We start from the raw sequence: 18451 nt of genomic DNA, 5'->3' as shown, positions 1-18451 counted from the left end.
TATCTACCTATAGTCGTAGCACAGAATAGACAGAAAATTTTCGTTTATGCGAGAAAAAAAAATGTATTCGAAGAAACGCACAATGCAATTTCAAATCTCATAGGTTAAATATACGGAAAGTACTGAAGTAGCGATAATGCGCAGTCTGACTGTCAACGGGTACCATTGTATTAAACTTCCTGCAAATAAAGCAATTTCGCGACAACTAAGTGCTGTTCCTGAGCCTGCATTTTTACTCGGCTAGTGTTGTTTCATCCGCTCTTCCCCTTCTCCCTTTCACGCCTCGTTGATTACAACGTATACCTGCTTTCGATGATAATTGCCGACCGCACCGAGCTCCTCTTGTGGAATTTCTCGCGCAACCCTTATCGAAAGGGGCGACGTTCAGCGTATCGCATAGCTAGCTACATAAGCTACCCATCTTGCTTCGTCGGGGGCAATGATTTTCTAGTGAGCAGTGACCGGCGCGAGAGGCGCCTCGAGCGACGTTGACGTGAGACGGACGCCCCTGTTTGGAAAGTCGCCCACGGGTAAGCGCCTTCTTCTTTCGTATCGCGTTTCATTCCGCGAGATGCTTGCTCATTTCTAAAATATTCCAACGAACTGTCGAGCCACGTCAAAACGGGCACGTGTCGGGTTGCACGAATGCGTGAGTGACTCACGAAGCAAATGCATTAACACTCGCTCGCTCAGCTGCCGTTTCATATAACAACAGAATACAGCTTCGCGTTTTCTATGTATATTTTTTATTTAACTTCCGTTCCAGATGTTCGCTTCTATGGCAGCTCCGAGCAGCTTATCTTGCTGCTAGCTTGTCGGCAACTGGCGGGAAACAACACGCCTTCGTTAACAGACCAGACCGTAGGGACGTAGGACCGTAGGGCGAGACAGAAGGGCGTGTGGTCTTATTGGAGGGTGCCAAGGAAGTTGCATCCATTATCATAATAAGTTCGCTGACATCAAGGTCTAGGGACACGAGAAATCGGCACAGGGAAAAGGAGACGTGGAGTGGGTCCTGCAACAGACAGCCTGCTTCATACAGTCCCGTGTACCATGGATCTGGCCCTTTGTTCCAAAAGATTTCAACCATGCTTCCGGAATCGGTGTACCAGTAACGTTTCGGTTTCTTCTCCGTCCGAACGGCATTGCTTCGTTGCTGTTCACTATTTGACGGGGGCCGGTTGCTGCCTGCGTCTTACTTGCAAGTTGGCGTATAAATGAAAGCAGCAGTCACCGAGGCTGTAAAAACAAAGAAAATCAGGGGTACGCACTGCTTGTGCGGTTGGATAAATAGGTAGCGCAATCAAAATGTGTACGAAAATAACTTCATGCCTCAAGCAGGATCTGAGCCCACGACTATGCATATGATCACGTACCGTGTTCTACCACCTTAACTATGGCAGCAGATCAACTTAGTTTCTCTCCTGGAAAGTTTAGAGGAGCTAGTAGTAATCAAATAACTTCACACTATCCATAGCCTCAATAACTGATTGAATTTCAATGCGTCAGCGAGAATTGCAGTTGTAAATTTGGCGCTCCTTCTCTCCTTAGTCCTCTTTTAATTCGTCTGCATATAAGTGCCCGAGGAACACAAAGGTTTGCCAATGTCACCTGCTTATCGGGAGGGCGACAATGCGCGTAACCCTGCACTTGCTGCGCAGAAACTGTGTGGGAGTTTCACCGGCAACGCGACAGAAACCACAGGGCAGGCATAATAGTACTAAGCAGAGTGGCTTGTTGGGAGTGGGCGAGTTGGTAGAACATTATTTTAATACAGCGCTAGAACAATGACAGATAGAAAGAGACAAACACACACTGCACTGTTGTGTGTTTGTCTCTTTTTATATGTCCGTGTTCTAGCGCTGTTTTAAGACATACTAATACTTCAGTAGTCACAGAAAATGGTTGATCGTTTTGTGCATACGCTGGGCAGCCAAAACGGTGCCGAGTTAGTTAGTTATTTAGTTTGTCATTTAGTTAGTTATTTAGTTTGTCATTTAGTTAGCTATTTAGTTGTTTATTTAGTTAGTTGCTTAGTCAGTCAGTCAGTCAGTTAGTTAGTTAGTTAGTTAGTTAGTTAGTTAGTTAGTTAGTTAGTTAGTTAGTTAGTTAGTTAGTTAGTTAGTTAGTTAGTTAGTTAGTTTGTCATTTAGTTAGTTAGTTAGTTAGTTAGTTAGTTTGTCATTTAGTTAGTTAGTTAGTTAGTTTGTCATTTAGTTAGTTAGTTAGTTAGTTAGTTAGTTAGTTAGTTAGTTAGTTAGTTAGTTAGTTAGTTAGTTAGTTAGTTAGTTAGTTAGTTAGTTAGTTAGTTAGTTAGTTAGTTAGTTAGTTAGTTAGTTAGTTAGTTAGTTAGTTAGTTAGTTAGTTAGTTACGTGGGTCGGTAGGCGGGTAGCTGGATGAGTGCGTAACGGCCATGTTTGGTACATTTCGATACTTGATTTCTCAGATACCAAAGTTTTCATTCCGATGAACCCATATCCTTAAAGTTTCTGAATTCACCTAAACAGCCTTCCCCTAATAGCGAATAAACATATATTCTTAGTGTCTGCGTGTAAAGCATGAAATACATTTGTTGCTGAACTCTGCCCTAATTCCTCCACACTTAGCTTGATAGACCTCTTGGAGAAATATTTGCTCAAGCATAATCACGTGCTTCGTGTCCGGTACTGTTTAAGCTATCTTTAACGTGGCAGCTTTTTGAGTCAGGTTTCGACAGCTGCCTGCATGTCCCGATATGCACGTAGTCCGTCCACGATTGCTGTCCCGTGGGGCCGGCGAGAAACGCAGTTGACAAAAGCGGTGGGTGATAAAGACTCCGTGACGGCTGCTAGCGTCAGCTATTCTAACAAAGAACAAAACAGGCCACTCTTCAGAGGTTGGGGCCAGCTGCGTCGTCAAGTAGCCAGTCATATATTCCTTTGCGGATAAGGCTCGTATCACTAACGTCCGGAAAACGACGCGACCAGCCACGGCCTTGCTTCTCAAATTCACTCCTGTTCCCATATCAGCTGCCATATTTGGCTGCATCGGACGCGACGCAGTTGGGGAACAACGGGGTGTGCGACTTACACGCCGGGAATACCGTGAATGATGACCACGGCTCGTTGCCAATAGCTCGCTTTCGGCATTGTGCGAAGCCTTGAAACGGCTCGCTCGCTGCAAGTGTACAGCAATTTATCGCTGATATTCTCGCCTCCTTGTTGACACGCGAAGATTATCAGTTATAGAAGACGTTAACGCGTACAGGGTACACAGACTGCGTGTCAATTCGGTTGAAGCGAAGGGCCTCTTCCCGGCCATCCATGCAGTCGACCTGCGCGTCAGTTCATTCGAAATACGTGAAGAAATGCACATGCAAGGACATCTGGAAGGCCTTGCCTGGTTAAAAAGGTTTGGGTTGGTTCATGGGTCTAACGCTCCAAAGCGACTCAGGCGATGAGAGACGCCGTAGTGGAGGATTCCGGAAATTTCGACCACCTGGGGTTCTTTAACGTGCACTGACATCGCACAGCACACGGGCGCCTTGCTTTTCGCCTCCATGGAAAAGCGGCTGCCACAGCTGGGATTCGATTCCGCATCCTTGGGTACAACAGTCGAGCGGCCTAACCACTGCACCATCGCGGCGAGGCGCTTTATATAAGATGGGAAGAGAACCAAAATTATAAAAATTATAGAACTTCGCAACATACTCAGCAGACCCTTTGGTCAAGTATGTCCGTCCATACTCACTGGACATGGCATCCTGCGTGTCGGGTTCGATCTCGCACCACGAACACTTTGCTGAAGGCGAGATGTGAAAATGCAGGTGCCTGAATTTCGGCGCACTTTACAGAAAAACAGATGACCAAAAATAATTACAGGGTCCAGAACGGTGTGTCTTGTACACGGTGGTCTTGTAATCATCAGTGTTGTTCTGGCGCGCAAAAAAAAAAAAAAAAAAGGAAGAAGAAAACAGCCAGCCATTTAATCACTCAATAAATCACTGAGCTATGCATAGGATTCAGAGGCAGGCAGACAGCTTCCATTGCAACCAATCATGCCCGACACTCATGTACTATACGCGTCTCGTATTTATGTGACGGCTCTATTTTTAAAACCGTGAGCATTTGGGAGGAGCACACCTAAAAGCACCACGTGTTTAAAGAAGTCCGTCTAAGGTCACCGATGAAAGAGGCCCGGTGCCACACGGGGTGGATTGCCATGGTGGTTATGTTGGATTATGTTTTCAGGAGGGTGGATTACGTTTGTGTCGATTGTGGTGGATTAATACTGGATTATGTTGGACAAAAATAATGTGGATTGTAGTACATTAAGCTAGAATTACAGTGAAGTAAAAGTGGATCACTTTGTTGGATTATTTTGTACATATAATTGTACTTAGATTAGATCGATTACGAAATGTTTATGGTGGGTTTTTGTAGATTAAGGATGGACTGTTTTGGCCTTGTGCAGGTTAAATAGGATTGAGGTCGATTAAGAGCGAATTGCGCTGGGTCAGGGTGCAATTAGTTTAGATCGCGATTGATTAACAGTGGATTAATGGCTGGGTTAAAAGGTATGAAGTCAATAGTTTCTGCTCACACACGGAGGAAAGAAAATACAGGAGAAGCACCTTTCTCCGAACGGCATTACAAAAACTCTGGTGGAAGTCACGCGATCTTGAATCATGGGAAAACTTCGTCAACGCAACGCGGACGAGCCTTATCCAGAGTTATGGCTTAGTCGGCCGAATGATTTGTGCTAATTTGCGCAACCGTTCTGTTTTATGGGGGGCCACAAAGTACGGTATGCCTTCCGACATAGTTAGTCTTGAATATGTGTTTAGTTCCCTCAGCACGCTTTCTTTGTCGGAAGTCTGTGACTGTTTTCTTCCACCGATTAGGCTAAGCACAGGAGCGTCACATTTCTCTTTTTACATGTTTCAGGCGTTGTGCAGTCTTTCCCGTCAGCGATGCAAGCTTGCTAAAAATAACGCGCTGGGGAAAATGCGTTCGCTTGCCCTATGGCCCAATAAAGAACCGTGAAGAAGGTCGAGCCACTAGATACCTCGTGAGCTCAGTGATCGCTTTGTGCGTGAACGTACTTGCGCAAAGGAATGGTTCCTTGCGTGCGAGCACCCAGGTACGTTGCAGTCGGGCATAGCAATTCATTCTTTTCGTGATCGATGTAAAGTTCTTCGCCTCTGTCCGCATCCGGTGGCCGGAATCGAATAAATATCGTCTACTCCTCCTTGGCCTTCGCGGCGTATGCATGTGCAGAGCACTGAGACGCAAAAAAAAAAAAAAAAAAAAAAAGGTTGGTCTGCTCACTATTGCCCTCAAGGTGTATGCATACACAATTGCACTGGGACGTTGCCGAAGTGCACACGGCAAAGGCTTGCATATGGCGGAAGACAACGTCCGCATTCTCCGTAGGCTCTCATCATGAGCCGCGTACCATTCTGAATAACATATTTGAATCAAACTCAGAAGTGAAAAAAATCAGCACTCTCATCAGTAAAGCCATCAAAATTCCCAAATGGTATATCCGAAAGCGTTAATACGCAGCGCCTCCTCCTCCTCCTCAGCGTTAACAATACGCGGGAAGGGTTTTCCGAAGCCCACAAAGTCAACCAATAGGAATGCTTAAAACCAACAGAAACAGGCGTGCAACCCTCTACAAACTAGGTTATTCTCTATAACCCAGTATTTTGGCGTAGAGCCAAAATACTCTATGCAGCTCATTCTGGATAAAGTCTGCTCATACATCACCGTATAGTGCCCATCCCGCGAAATCTGCATCCACAAAGACCGGCGCCAAGCAAGAGATCGGCCCTTAGCACAGAGCACGGAACAAATCCGGAAACCAGATATGCTGACGAAGGAAGATACGCAGGAATATAAAGCCACTCTATTAGCGTCATGGATTTTACATTTTTCCGAGAAGATCTCTGCAACTATCCCAAAAAGTGACACTGATGCAGCAGAACAGGATGTAATCGACATAACCCTCTCGACGTGCTAGGAACATCCTCTCTGATTTATAGTCTGCATGCAGAAACTGCCAAAATAGAGGAATTTCCAGCATATCGCACATCAAATCGTTAATCGCACCACCGCAAGCCACCTCCCAGACGTGTACATCATATGGACTCCGGGAAGCCGCACCAACCCGAAAATAAGGTAATCTGGCACCACTGCCGGGGCAATTTTGGAGGCCCCATGACGCCCCTGGAGATATACTGACATCTTCGGGCGTTACAGACTTGACAAGGAAATACGTATCCCCTCCCTATCCATCGAAACTAACCAGAGAAGAAGTAGTCACCCTCCAATCCACCGAAAAGTCCAAACCAAGAGTCACGCCCCTGGCACCTTACAACAAAGAATCTCGCCCACCGCCTACAGATATGAATGCACATTCTGTAACGCCCCACAACATATGATGTGTGCCCGTGTGTGAGGGACCTCATGGTACCGACCACCAAATACCTAGCCGAAAAGCAGTGGGAGACTCGGCTGTCAAACTCTAGCCTGGATGATCAGCGTAGTCTCGTTGACCAGACAAGGGACCCTGTCTGGTACCTGCAAAAAAACACACACACACACACAAAAAAAAACGTCATAGTGCGTAAGCTATTTAAGGGAGGCGTATAGTTGGCTTTAAATGTAAACGTAGAAAGTTACTGTACTTTGCCTGGAATGGAAATGGAATAATAGATCATTTTCGCATTGGGATGAGTGCGGGCGCGGAACCGCAAGAGACCACATTCAAAATACTTTTCTCGTTAAATAAATTCGTTTAATGCAGTGCGCAAGAAGGCAGAGAATGTGATGTCTTTGAGCCCCTGTTTCTTGAAGCATTTAAGCAAGATATGCGATCGTCTTCAGAGTCCTTCACACAGGAAAAGCTGCGTGGGACGATTTGCGCCACTGCTTGAGTATACACTGCAGGCGGTCTGCTCGGCGCATTGCACCAGCTGTTGCCAAGATGTACAGGCTGGAACTCATTGCTCTGGGGCTTCTTAGCTTTGTGCATATGATTTCGCAAATTAGGGACAGTGGGGCAACCCAAAGTTTACGAAGGTGATCAACTCTGGGACAACCAAAATTTACGAAGGTGATCAACCGTGGAGCAACCAAAATTTACCAAGGTGATCAACCGTGTGGCAACCAAAATTCACGAAGGCGATCGCCTTCGTGAATTTTGGTTGCCCCTCGTTTACCTCACGCTTAGATTCACGGCTGCACAGAGTAGCAGTAAATCTAATCTAAGGCATATCATACCCAGAAATTTTGGACATGCATATTTTTAAAGGAAAATGGGCAAATCAGCTCAGTTTCCTGCATATCGTAAAATTCTCAATATTTCAATCAAAATATCCGCAGCTCTCTTTTTGGGAGGCTAATATTTTTAGCTATTAACATTTTCGCTATCGCTAAAAACACCCACTAACGGTTTGTTTATGGCGGCAGTAGCTACACAACATGAACGAAAGGCATACTTTGAAAGAAATGTTGTGCTGCTCAGGGGAAAATCGGGCCATTCCTTCTGATATTTGCATGAGTCTTACAATATTCTGCAAGCTGATGCCCGAGCTGCACTTGCGTATTTGTGGTATATTTATTGGCATCATGAAAATTCTGGGTATGCACGGTGAACATGCGTGCAGTTTTATCGTATTTAGTTCAATGTATCAACCTACAAAAAGTAAACGCATATTACAATATTCTAAACTGAATTGCATCAAAGACGAAATTCAGGGGTTCTTGTTAAGGGCAAGGTCACGCTGAATGTGAGTGTTCTTTGGACTCCAGCCAACGGCCGGGATGCCTAGTTCCCAGCAGGTCTCTACTTTTCTCTTTAATGTGTTATCTTTAAGCATTTACGACTTGGCTGAGCCATAACTGAGCTCTCGTAAAGCGCGCGACAAGATATTCGGCAAGGCATGCACACGCCTCCGGAGAAACGTGTGAGGTAGAATGCGGCCCTTGCTGGCGCTCGCTGTACATGTAACGGTCACCAGTTGCCCCAACAACCGTACACTTAAAGTGCTCTTCCTCCAGCCCTCTCGAGCACACCGCGCTTGAAGGGCAACAAAACGTTAGGGCGTACAAAGATTGCAGACAGCATCTGTCACTTAAGCAAAGATCATTGACCCAAAAGGACGAATTTTTTTTTCTGACGCCATTGTCTGTGTCGCGAGAGCCTCGGAAACTTTTCCGTTTTCACCAAACAATCAAAGCTCAAAGGCCAGTTTCTGCGCTGACGCTGACGCGAAGGCGAAGGCAGCGATCGAAGGCTTCTAAGCAAACGCGTGCGCTAGTGAGTGACTCATGGCCATCGCATCTCTGAGCCGTCAGCGCTGCGTTTGTCATTTCCCGTCACGTCCCAACGTCTCGGCGTCGCTCTGCTTTCGGCTGGGAGATGCCACATTCGGCATAGCGAGTAGTACTGCTGACGCGGGCTGAAATAGACCCGGTAGCCTCATGCTCTAAAACAACTCTAAAACATTAGGCCGAGTTGCATCCTGCAAAATACTTTTTTTTATTTGTAATTAAGTATATGGCATATAAATACAGCGAAACCTCTGTCAGCCTGCTAAAGAAAAAAAAAATTGTAGGAACGGAAAGATGCAATATTCGGCATGCTCTGCTTTTGACTCATCGACCGTACCGTGAGAAACGAGGTAGCCGAGGAACTGAAGGAGAGAAGTTCAAAACAAACGCCGTAGTGGAGCGAGCGCTTCCGAATACGTTTTCGTAACCTACACCAGTGTAGCAAAACTCCAATACCTCCATTGGAGTTTTGCCACACTTGTGTGTGATTAACCACATCACCCGTTCATCGTTAAAGTGAATTGATTCAGCACATAAGAACCTTCAGCGTTGCACCTCCATCGCACATCGCAGACAATGGCGTTCACGACCTTTTGAGGCTTGAGCACGTGCGTGCGAGTGGTGAGGGAAAGAGGCGGCAAGCACGAAGTCAGCATCTCCGCCGGTCGAAAGACCAGTCACAGTCGGTAATCGTTCTACTTCGCCAACGCTCAGCTGACTTGATGCGCGCAGCCTCGTCCCCACAAATGGCTTCGGACTGGGAGCTGTCCACCTGGCGTGATAGAGCTAAGTTGCCGAGCTGTACATGTAGGGGCGGAGTGGGAGTGCTGCGACTGCTCATCGAACCGAGGCTTGCGTTCCTATCTGTTAAGCCTTGTTCAACCGCACAGTGAAAGCTGAAGCTAAAAAGCGGTGCCGAGGAATTTGATCGTAGTGGGGGTAGCGAGGAGCATGAGGACGGGGAGGTGGGAGAGGCGGTATTATTGGTTAGTCGTGATGCCGTTGTGACATTCCATTAGATAAGATAAAATCAATAAAGTAAGCAAAATGCAGGGGCGAGAACATCGCATACCAGCAAGCAGGCTTAATGTGGGCTGCATACCCAGTAGACATATCCTCGTTTGATTAAACTCTCGGGTTTTCTTTTTTTTTCCTTCTCTCTTTTTCTTCTCTCCTTTTTCTTTTTCTTTTTTCGGCGTGAATTCGAGTCACTGCCCCTCGGACTGTCACGTATTCCGCGCTAAGCGAGCCGCGCCCGCTAGTTTTTTTTTTTTTTTTTTTTTTTTTTTTTTGCATTTCGATACGTGAGGGCACTTTATATACAACCGCACCTCGTTTACCAAGCCGAATTAATTCCTTCATTTGACAAGGGCGCAATAGGATCGCTTTGAATCCATTAGTCGATACGCAATGAGGATCATCATTTTTCTTCCCCGCATCGTCCCGATGGCGGCACGACAACGTGGTCTAGTCGGTCGTGTATGATGCTTACAACGCGCTGTGCGTTTTGCGGCACGACCATAAAGCAAATCCGCACAACAAGCGAGCTGACAACTGTGTACTAAGTCGCGAATGTCTTCCACTATTTTTTTTGTGTGTGTGTGTGTGCATAGAAATACGCGTACAACGCTGTTAGAAGAAAATTCGGGAAGATGAATCAAAAATAAAAATTGCAAACAAAAAAGATCAAAGAAAGACTAAAAAATAACCCAAGGAGCCGAACCGTTAGTGGTGAAAATGAATTTAACAAAGTACTATATAGATCCCACATTTCAACGAGTCACTTCGACTGCTTCAGAATTTCCAGTGATAAATATTTCTTGCATATATATATATATATATATATATATATATATATATATATATATATATATATATATATATATATATATATATATTTTTTTTTTTTTCAGCTACAGTTTATCTAATCGTGAAACCATTAATGATCTCCCTTTCTGTTCTTTCTTTTTATTTTTTGCGCGAACACAGGCCTACTATCTTTTATAATGCTGGCAAAGCACAACCACCACACTAAATATTCCGCGTTTATTTTTCTCGTGCTCCACCGTCTTTTCTCTTACACATGTATACGTATCTGATCTTCGCACTGCACTGCACATTCCAGGGTATCTAGTAGACAACTTCACTATCATTCTCTACAAAGCGCTCCTCGTGTTTGGCGATGTGGGTGGGAACTCAAAGGCTGGCTCTCTCTGAGCGTTAAATTCTGCGCACCGCCCAGAAAAAAACAGAAAGAAAAAAAAATTAAGTGCTGTGAACATGACTGGTACATCCTCGCTCTCTTTCTATATATATACTCTATGTATATAGGAGAGATTGGCTGGTCGTATCTGTTTCGTCGGTTCTAAGGACTCCGTTCTCCAGAAAATTCGGTGTCGGCATTGTCGGCGTTAAAGAAAAATCAAGGCATGCTTCAGGAAGGTGGCATATATGTGGCGGGAGACATGGCCGTGCACTGATTGGTCATCGGGTTGTGTGACGTCACGAGACCTCATAACATGGCTGAGGGGTAATGGAACGGGGGTAAACTTAACATTCCAAGTCGGAACTCTGTTTAATGTTTCCCAGTGGAACTCCTATTTATGTGCTCTCTCTCTTTCTCTGTGTGTGTCTCTCTCTTTCAGATATCACTGCACATTTTGAGCGCAACGCAAGTGGCATTTCGAATGTTTTTGTTGTGAGACAAACTTGCTGCATACAGAAAATGGGGGAACTGCAGGGAGAAAAGGAAAGAGAGCGAAATTTCTAAATGTTACGAAGGGTGGCAATGTCGGATCAGCGCTAGAGAGGCGCTCTGTATACCCCACGAGTGTACCCAATATGCAGCCAGCCTCCGCTATCAAGAACCTATTTTCGATACTTACATAACTCTTCTTATTGACGTTCCCGTAATGTTTTGTTAAGTCGCGGTCATAGTTATTTTTTTTTCGCTCACAGGCTGGTGATGTGGACTGATCGCAAAAAAAAAAAAAAAAAAAAAAAAAAAAAGAAAGAAAATGTAATCCCGATTTACTTCGGTAAACTAAATGCGATGTACGTGCGCTAACAGCTACTTTGTTTAACTTGGTGTTTCTTTGTTAATCCCGGTCAGTATGCTGCGGGGTTAAGTCAAGGGTGACGTTTAGAGCGATCAATTTTATTGATATAAAGGAAATGCGAAAACAAATACCTCATATGACTCCTCTTAATCGGTAAGGAGGAATATATTGATTACTTTGTTATTTCCTCCTCTTTTTCTATAATCGGGTTTTTCGTTATATACATACGAGTCTTTCACCTCTTCCACCTCTCCCATATACCGGTACGGAAGGCGTCGAATAATCCGTCGGCAATTTATCTGTGTCTTTCTTCATGCAGAAAACCTCACTTTAATGTTTGGTTTATATCCACATCCTTTCTTTACCTGTTCTTTTACGACCGTTCGCAACCCTGACTCGCGTACACCTTTGTCCTGCGGTGCTCGTCGTCTCAAAGTGGGCCTCTCGAAGTGGGTCGTCTTTTGCCACACACAGGTGCAACGCCGGGGAAGCCCCAACCGGATGCAGTTAGGTGCTCACACATGTTAGCGTCAACGCTTGACGGCGCGCAGTTTATCGCGCTTCGTACCGAAGGTTTTCCCAAGCCGATAGCTACGTCTACAGCACGCCTCGTCAGATCGCTATATACCTGCAATAAATGCGGAGGTATAGGCACCGCGCACTTAGCAAGTAGTCGGATATATTTAGAGCGACTACTGCATTCGTCTTGGAATAGAAATTTGGAGTTAGGGCCTGGCACGAAATGGTGTTTTTCCCAGCAATCTGTTAGCAATAAAATGGCGAAAGATACCACTGCATTCAGCGTCAGGAAGAAGATCAAAACGTGAGGTGGCTAGAAAGCAAGGAATGGGTGAAGATGCGCAGGTGTATAGCACAAGCGACCACGGAAGTTTGGAAAAGAAAAAGGAAATAAAAAGAAAACAAAGCTGGCTTCGAGTTTCAGATAGAAAACGAAAAATTTCCAGCTCCTTAAACATCTGAGAAGGACTAACGATTGTGGTAAGTATAAGTAAAGTTAACGAGTATTCATTGATGCGCACAATATAGGTGAATAAAGGAAAGTAAGTCTTGACATGATCACGGAATACAACATTCCAGCGCAGTTCTCCTGTGCATTTGTGTTCACTCCTTCATCGCCTATGAAGCTAATAAGCATGCATCCAACAATGACCTGGAAAGATGTATTTTCTTTTTTTTTTTTCGCGCTGTGACATGCGGAACTTGCAGGGTAATGTACCTTTTATACTGATGAAAGATTCACTCCGCCGCATTTCGTACAGGGCCGATACTTGCCATCACATATATTCAAAAATATAAAAACTCCCTTCAACTCCAAACCCATGTTTCACTACACGCGTGCCTCACCTGCTGTTCCACCCAACGTTGTGCCATCTATCTGGATGTTTACCCAGTCGAATTTTCTGCCCACCCTTATGAGGCACCCACAGGGGCGCTTGTGATGTCGGCCTTGAGATGCCTACCGCTGCTCACTGCTGGGTAGTACATGTATTTAGAGTGCAGATATCAGCCCGATACTATGCGGGCAGCACTTGGAGGAATTTCGACGATGCTGTTTCAGTTCACATCCCTGTTCTTGCCGATTCTTTTGAAAGAGCAGTTGCACTAAATTCTTCTTTACCATATTTCACCACCCTTATATCTAGAAAAGTGCGCAATACAGGCCCGTCGAAGAAAACAAAAAGAAGACACTACGCTTAAAACCCCGTTTTGCGTGAGTTGTTTGTGCGTGACGAGAGAGAGACATACATATATATATATATATATATATATATATATATATATATATATATATATATATATATATATATATATATATATATATATATATAGCCCCCCCTCCCTTCGCTTATGAAATCGTAGCCAGCATAGACAGATCTGCCTCCACTTCCGTGCACATGTGGCGCGCACCGCAGCGTGCAGGCGGCCCGGCTATTCTTCCAAGGTTGTGAAAGACAGCTGCAAGGGAGTGCGAGCCGCGTCGTATAACACGCAGTAAACCGACTACAACAACAACAACAACAAAAAAAAAAAAAAGGAAATAACAAAAGCTGGCCAGTGCATGCAACATGCAACCTTCCCGGTAGTCTGGGCTCTCTGTGCAGCAGTATATCCCGCTCGACATGCCTGCAGATTACGCAACTGCCCAGGCGCGTGCACTTGTTTTTGCCAGCGCCAGCACATATGCACCAAACAAGGTTGCATGCAAGCAAGCGCCATGTGCGCAGTGCCCCTGACAACCAAATGTGTAGCGCACATGAGGCGGGGCTGAGCAATTGAACGTGTGCAGGTGGTCGTGCGCATCACCGTATCAGGAGAGCGCAGCAGTTTTCGTAAAGAAGCGGCCCTTGAAAGTGAGTAGTATAAACTGTAGGGGAGCATGTCAGGGTTCTTGCATGTTGGTTTGGAGGGATTAAGTTTCATCCCGATTACACGGTCCTGCCCTTTAATTTCTACGTCGTCTTCTTAGCTGTCGACGAATCGTTTTCTTCATATCGTGTCGAAGAGCAGGAAACTTAGCTGGTGCGATCCTCAGTAAGGTGCCTGCACCTTAGCAGAGGAGGTCGAGAGTCTAGATTGTCCAATGTTCTCTAATAGGCGGACAAATATTATCTAGAGCTGCGTCAAAACGGTAGAATGTGGATGGAAGGAGGCGCGGCCATGAAATGTACCCTTTTCCTTTACATCTTATCCCCTACAAAAGCAGTGAAAGGCCCCGATGAGCCGACTTCTGAGCTCAACAACCACGGCCGCTCAATGAAAGCGGACTTCTATGAGCTCACTTGTAAATGGGGAAAATAAATGCTCCTCTTGGACTCCCTTCTTGTGGCCGGAATGTGATACAAATTCGTCCGACGGTACATGCACGCTCATAATTATTAGTTACCACATGCAAAGTTACATTTTCCCACAGACGATGCCCATTGAGATCGTGTTGATGTCCGAGTAGAGGGCGTGCATGTGGTCTTTCTTTCCTCCTCCCTTCCCCCCTCCCCCCCCCCCCTTTTTTTTTTTTTTTGAGATTAAGAAACGGGTGTCCTGAGAGTTCTTTTTCCAAACTTACACGGTCCGTCCTCTGTTCGGCGTGTCTTGATTAAGTTCGATGCGGTTCAAATGGCTCCGACATTTATGTCAAAGATTGTTGCGCAAATTGTTTGTTTGTCAAACACTGTTTTGTCAGAAACGGGGAGGGGGAAACGACGCATTATTAATTTGTCAACCTTGATTGCGCCTCATATTTCCGGCGAGATTCAACGATCAATTTATATCAGAATTCAGTACTTGGACATGCAGGATCCTCAATTCTCGTGCCGTCAGTGAGTGTCTGCGTGTCGGCATGCGATCAGCGAGTAAATAAAGCCTGAGAGTTTACTTTGGTTCATTTCAGCTTTTCATTATTGTTTTCGAGGTAAATATAGATCATGTTTCAGAACTTCTTACCTGTTTAAATTTAGAGATGAACATAACATCCTAGGGCTACAAAGTAACAAAAGATGGCACTCTCAGTACACCACTTTCATGAGCTTCGAGCAGTTGTTCAAAAAAAAAAAAAAAACATATTCTCAAAAGATGCAGTAGCCGAGGCATTTTATCGTACCGCAAGCTGTCTTTAGCTATCTTTATATGCATTTGTGATCTAATCTACTTAGGAGGTTTAGAAGATACGCCCTTGCAAACAAGTTCACTTGATAATATTGGCTGCGCACACGCCATAAATTTTCCAGAAATCTGCTGACTGCTCACCAAGGCTCCACAGCCAATGCTGCAGCTACTGTAGGAATGCGCAGAATTGTTCTCATGAGCAACTGGCACTACAGTTGTAATCGTCCGGTAATATCGTAGCACCGGTAATGCTAGCGGCAAAAGTCACGCAGAAAGCACTGGTTCTGTTTTTCTGAAGAGCACCCGCTCTTGATCAGTCTCACCATTTTTTCACCAGTTTCATCAGTTTCAGGCAAAATGTTTCGCCTCAGACACAAAATCGAAACATCATTATCCACCCCTTCATTTTTTTCCCCAGGGAAAGAATGAGAGGCGCGTTGACAAAAAAAAAATAATAAAAAAGTCCGCACAGACCGGAGATTCATCGTTAGAGAACAGCAGCTTCATGCTTGCATCCGGAAGTCACAAGCCACTCTTGTCGGACTGCTTTTTTTTCCTTCTATAGCTTCGCCCTATGCTCCAGGCTGCTATTCTTTTCGGGTAGGAAGTACTGCAGGAAGCGTGGCTGAGGTCACATGACACGTTAGGCTTGATCAGACAGGATAAGTGGATGCGCGTCCTCGATCATAGCCAAAGGCCCAGCTTCGTTCTTTTTTCTGTTTCTGAAAACAAATGTGTGACAAACACCGTAGACGGTGTCTTGTCCGGCTTTAGTCTACTCCAAGTGCGTGGCTTGACTCCCGCGCGAGAAAGTACGGCGGATTATATTTCTGTCCTGGAAAAGAGGTGCCGCATTAAGATTTTATTTACTGCCAATGAACGTGGTGTGGGAGGGAACCATAGAGCTCCATTCGAGGTCTACCAACGCGAACTTATAGTTAAATGACCGAAGCCCCACCCTACTCGATTTTCTTAATTGTTTGTGAGAACTGGCCGAGAAAGGCAGCTCGAGGAAAAAAAACAAACAGGGAAGCCTCACTTGGCTCTGAACATATTTGCTAAAAAAAAAAAAAAAGAAAAAAAAGAAAGAAAAAGAGACAGCAATCGCATACTATGAACCTGTGTACTACTCCGCTGGGCAGCAACCCCCCCCTCCCCCCCCCCCCCCCCCCCCCACACACACACTAAACCTCCCCCCATACTAAAAAAAAAAAAAAAAAAAAGGAAAAAATTCTTGCTTGTTTGGGAACTGCACGTTTCACAATGAAGGTCACCTATTGGTCGAAATTTGTAGACAGCTGTGAAGTCGCGGGCATTTTTTTAAATTTTCCCATGTGCCTGAAAACGTGTTTGAAAAGAAATAAAAATACTTTTGTTGATTTTCAAATTTGTTCTCTTTTCATATTTCAGTTATATCACTTTTCTCGTTTTCTAGCAGTATACCATTCTACATCCACCATTCAAACCCTCTTTTTCTCTGAATCGTTTATGTGATTTTAGATGGAAACTGGGCCGCCACACACTGCCATGTCTACAAAAGCCAACAGAAGCATACAGTACAAAGATCGGGAAATTTAGATTGTTTAGACCATATGTGGATTAGGTCTGTTATCACTTCTGTTTTTTCGGGTTGCTTATATTCACTGGCACAAAGTCCTAATCTACCGCATTGTGTGAAACGTAATCTACCAACCTGCCTATCTGGCTTTGAAGTAGAGTGTCCGAATCGTGATCCGAGGACCCGGGTGGGTTCAATTTCCATCTCAAGAGTTGGCAGCCCCTGCCAATTCGCCCATGACATGTGGTTCCGCCGGCACACACGCGTGCGTCGCTACTGCTTGTGTCTTTCTCGGTTTCGTACGAACACACAAACAGCGCCTTATAGGCCATGTCGGGAGCCTATACCGCTAACGCACTAATATGTACTCGGCTTCTCGTTCAACTTTTCTCACAGCATTCTTAGCATCGACCGTTTTGTTGTTTTGGCACATCGTAATGCTCGCGGTGGCTTCAAACCCTCCACAGAAGCATCCTCTTCTTTCTTTCTTTCTTTCTTTCTTTCTTTCTTTCTTTCTTTCTTTCTTTCTTTCTTTCTTTCTTTCTTTCTTTCTTTCTTTCTTTCTTTCTTTCTTTCTTTCTTTCTTTCTTTCCTTTCTTTCTTTCTTTCTTTCTTTTGCTGCCCGTTCATCCCTTCCTTCACGACGCAGGTGAGGCGTCTACCTAGAGGTGAGACATGAGACAGTTACTGCATTTTCCTAAGTTCGAGTTCAAGACAAGACTCCAAGATTCTGAAAAACCTACAGGGTACTAACTGCGGAAAGCGTACCTTTAATTGCGTCAAGGCTTTCTTGTAAGATAGGCAAGCACACATCAAGATTGGCGACACACGGTCCGAGCCGATACCCATGGGCACCAGGGGGACGCCTCAGGGAGTGGTCCTTACTCCACTGCTCTTCAAAGTTGCCCTCACGCACCTGCCAGAACAACTTAATGCCATAAAGGGAATTCGCCACGCCCTCTACGCGGATGACATAACCATATGGACAACGGAGGGCAACTTGGGACAGATGGAGGAGGCCCTCCAAGAGGCTGCCACTACAGTTCAAAAGATATGTGCAGAAGGATGCGGACTGCGCTGTTCCCCGGACAAGTCGGAGCTCCTCGTCCTGCACGGGAAGGGGGATACTACACCGCTGGAAATCTCGGTTCATGATACACGTATTCCCGAGATGGAGACAATGCAGGTTTTGGGGCTGCTTATTAACAACAAGGGTGTGAACGCAAAAGCGATCACCAAGCTCCGAACGGTGTGCTAACAGGTCATCCGTATGCTATCTCGGATCGCAACCAAGAAGAACGGTATGCAAGAAAAAGATACCCTTAGGCTAATACAGGCCTTTATCATCTGCAGGATAGGGCACGTGGCCCCGTACCTTCGTATGAGGAAAACCGATCTAAACTACCTGGACGTTATAATTGTAACATGCACCCGGAGCATCATCATGCTAGACGATCGAGTGGCGAGAAGCAAGAAGATGAACGAATCTTATTCAAGAGAAGAAGGAGCCTTCATCGTGGACGCTGCGGGTCCTGTAGCGGGGATATCAACAATGTCCGTGGTGCACCAAATGCAAGTCGTGGACAGGCTTTCAGGTCGTAACGGGGATACGCAGGCTAGGGAGGACGTGGCGATAGCCCTAGCCGCAACGCACTCCTCATCGAAATACATAGCTACAGATTCTCAGGCAGCTTATAGAAGCTATATGCGTGGCAGAATCACGCCGCTAGCCTGCAAAATTCTGAGTCAATGTAGGACTTCAGCTGCACAGAAGGAGCTAATATGGGTACCAGGTCACCAGGGAGTTGAAGGAAACGAGCGCGCACACGCTTCGGCCCGAGCTTTTCTTCCCCGGAATCCTTCTACGTCCTCCCTTGCTGATTTAGGCTCACCC

General features: G+C 45.4%; 1 protein-coding gene across 1 annotated transcript in view; it reads left to right on the top strand.

Annotated features, from left to right (window-relative positions):
* The first annotated feature begins 500 nt into the window (after positions 1-500).
* Mvl (solute carrier family member malvolio) overlaps positions 501-18451 on the top strand; it is a 54463-nt gene continuing 36512 nt past the window's right edge. The window contains exon 1 of the mRNA XM_084594495.1: positions 501-530. The gene's annotated coding sequence lies outside the window, so the exon portion shown is untranslated. The remainder of the gene's footprint in view (positions 531-18451) is intronic.

The sequence above is a fragment of the Amblyomma maculatum genome, chromosome 2, assembly GCF_055883805.1.
Source record: "Amblyomma maculatum isolate TAMU_Amacu chromosome 2, ASM5588380v1, whole genome shotgun sequence".
Classification (NCBI taxonomy): Eukaryota; Metazoa; Arthropoda; class Arachnida; order Ixodida; family Ixodidae; genus Amblyomma; species Amblyomma maculatum.
The sequence above is the reverse complement of the archived record's forward strand: the minus strand, read 5'-3'. Positions and strand labels throughout refer to the sequence as shown.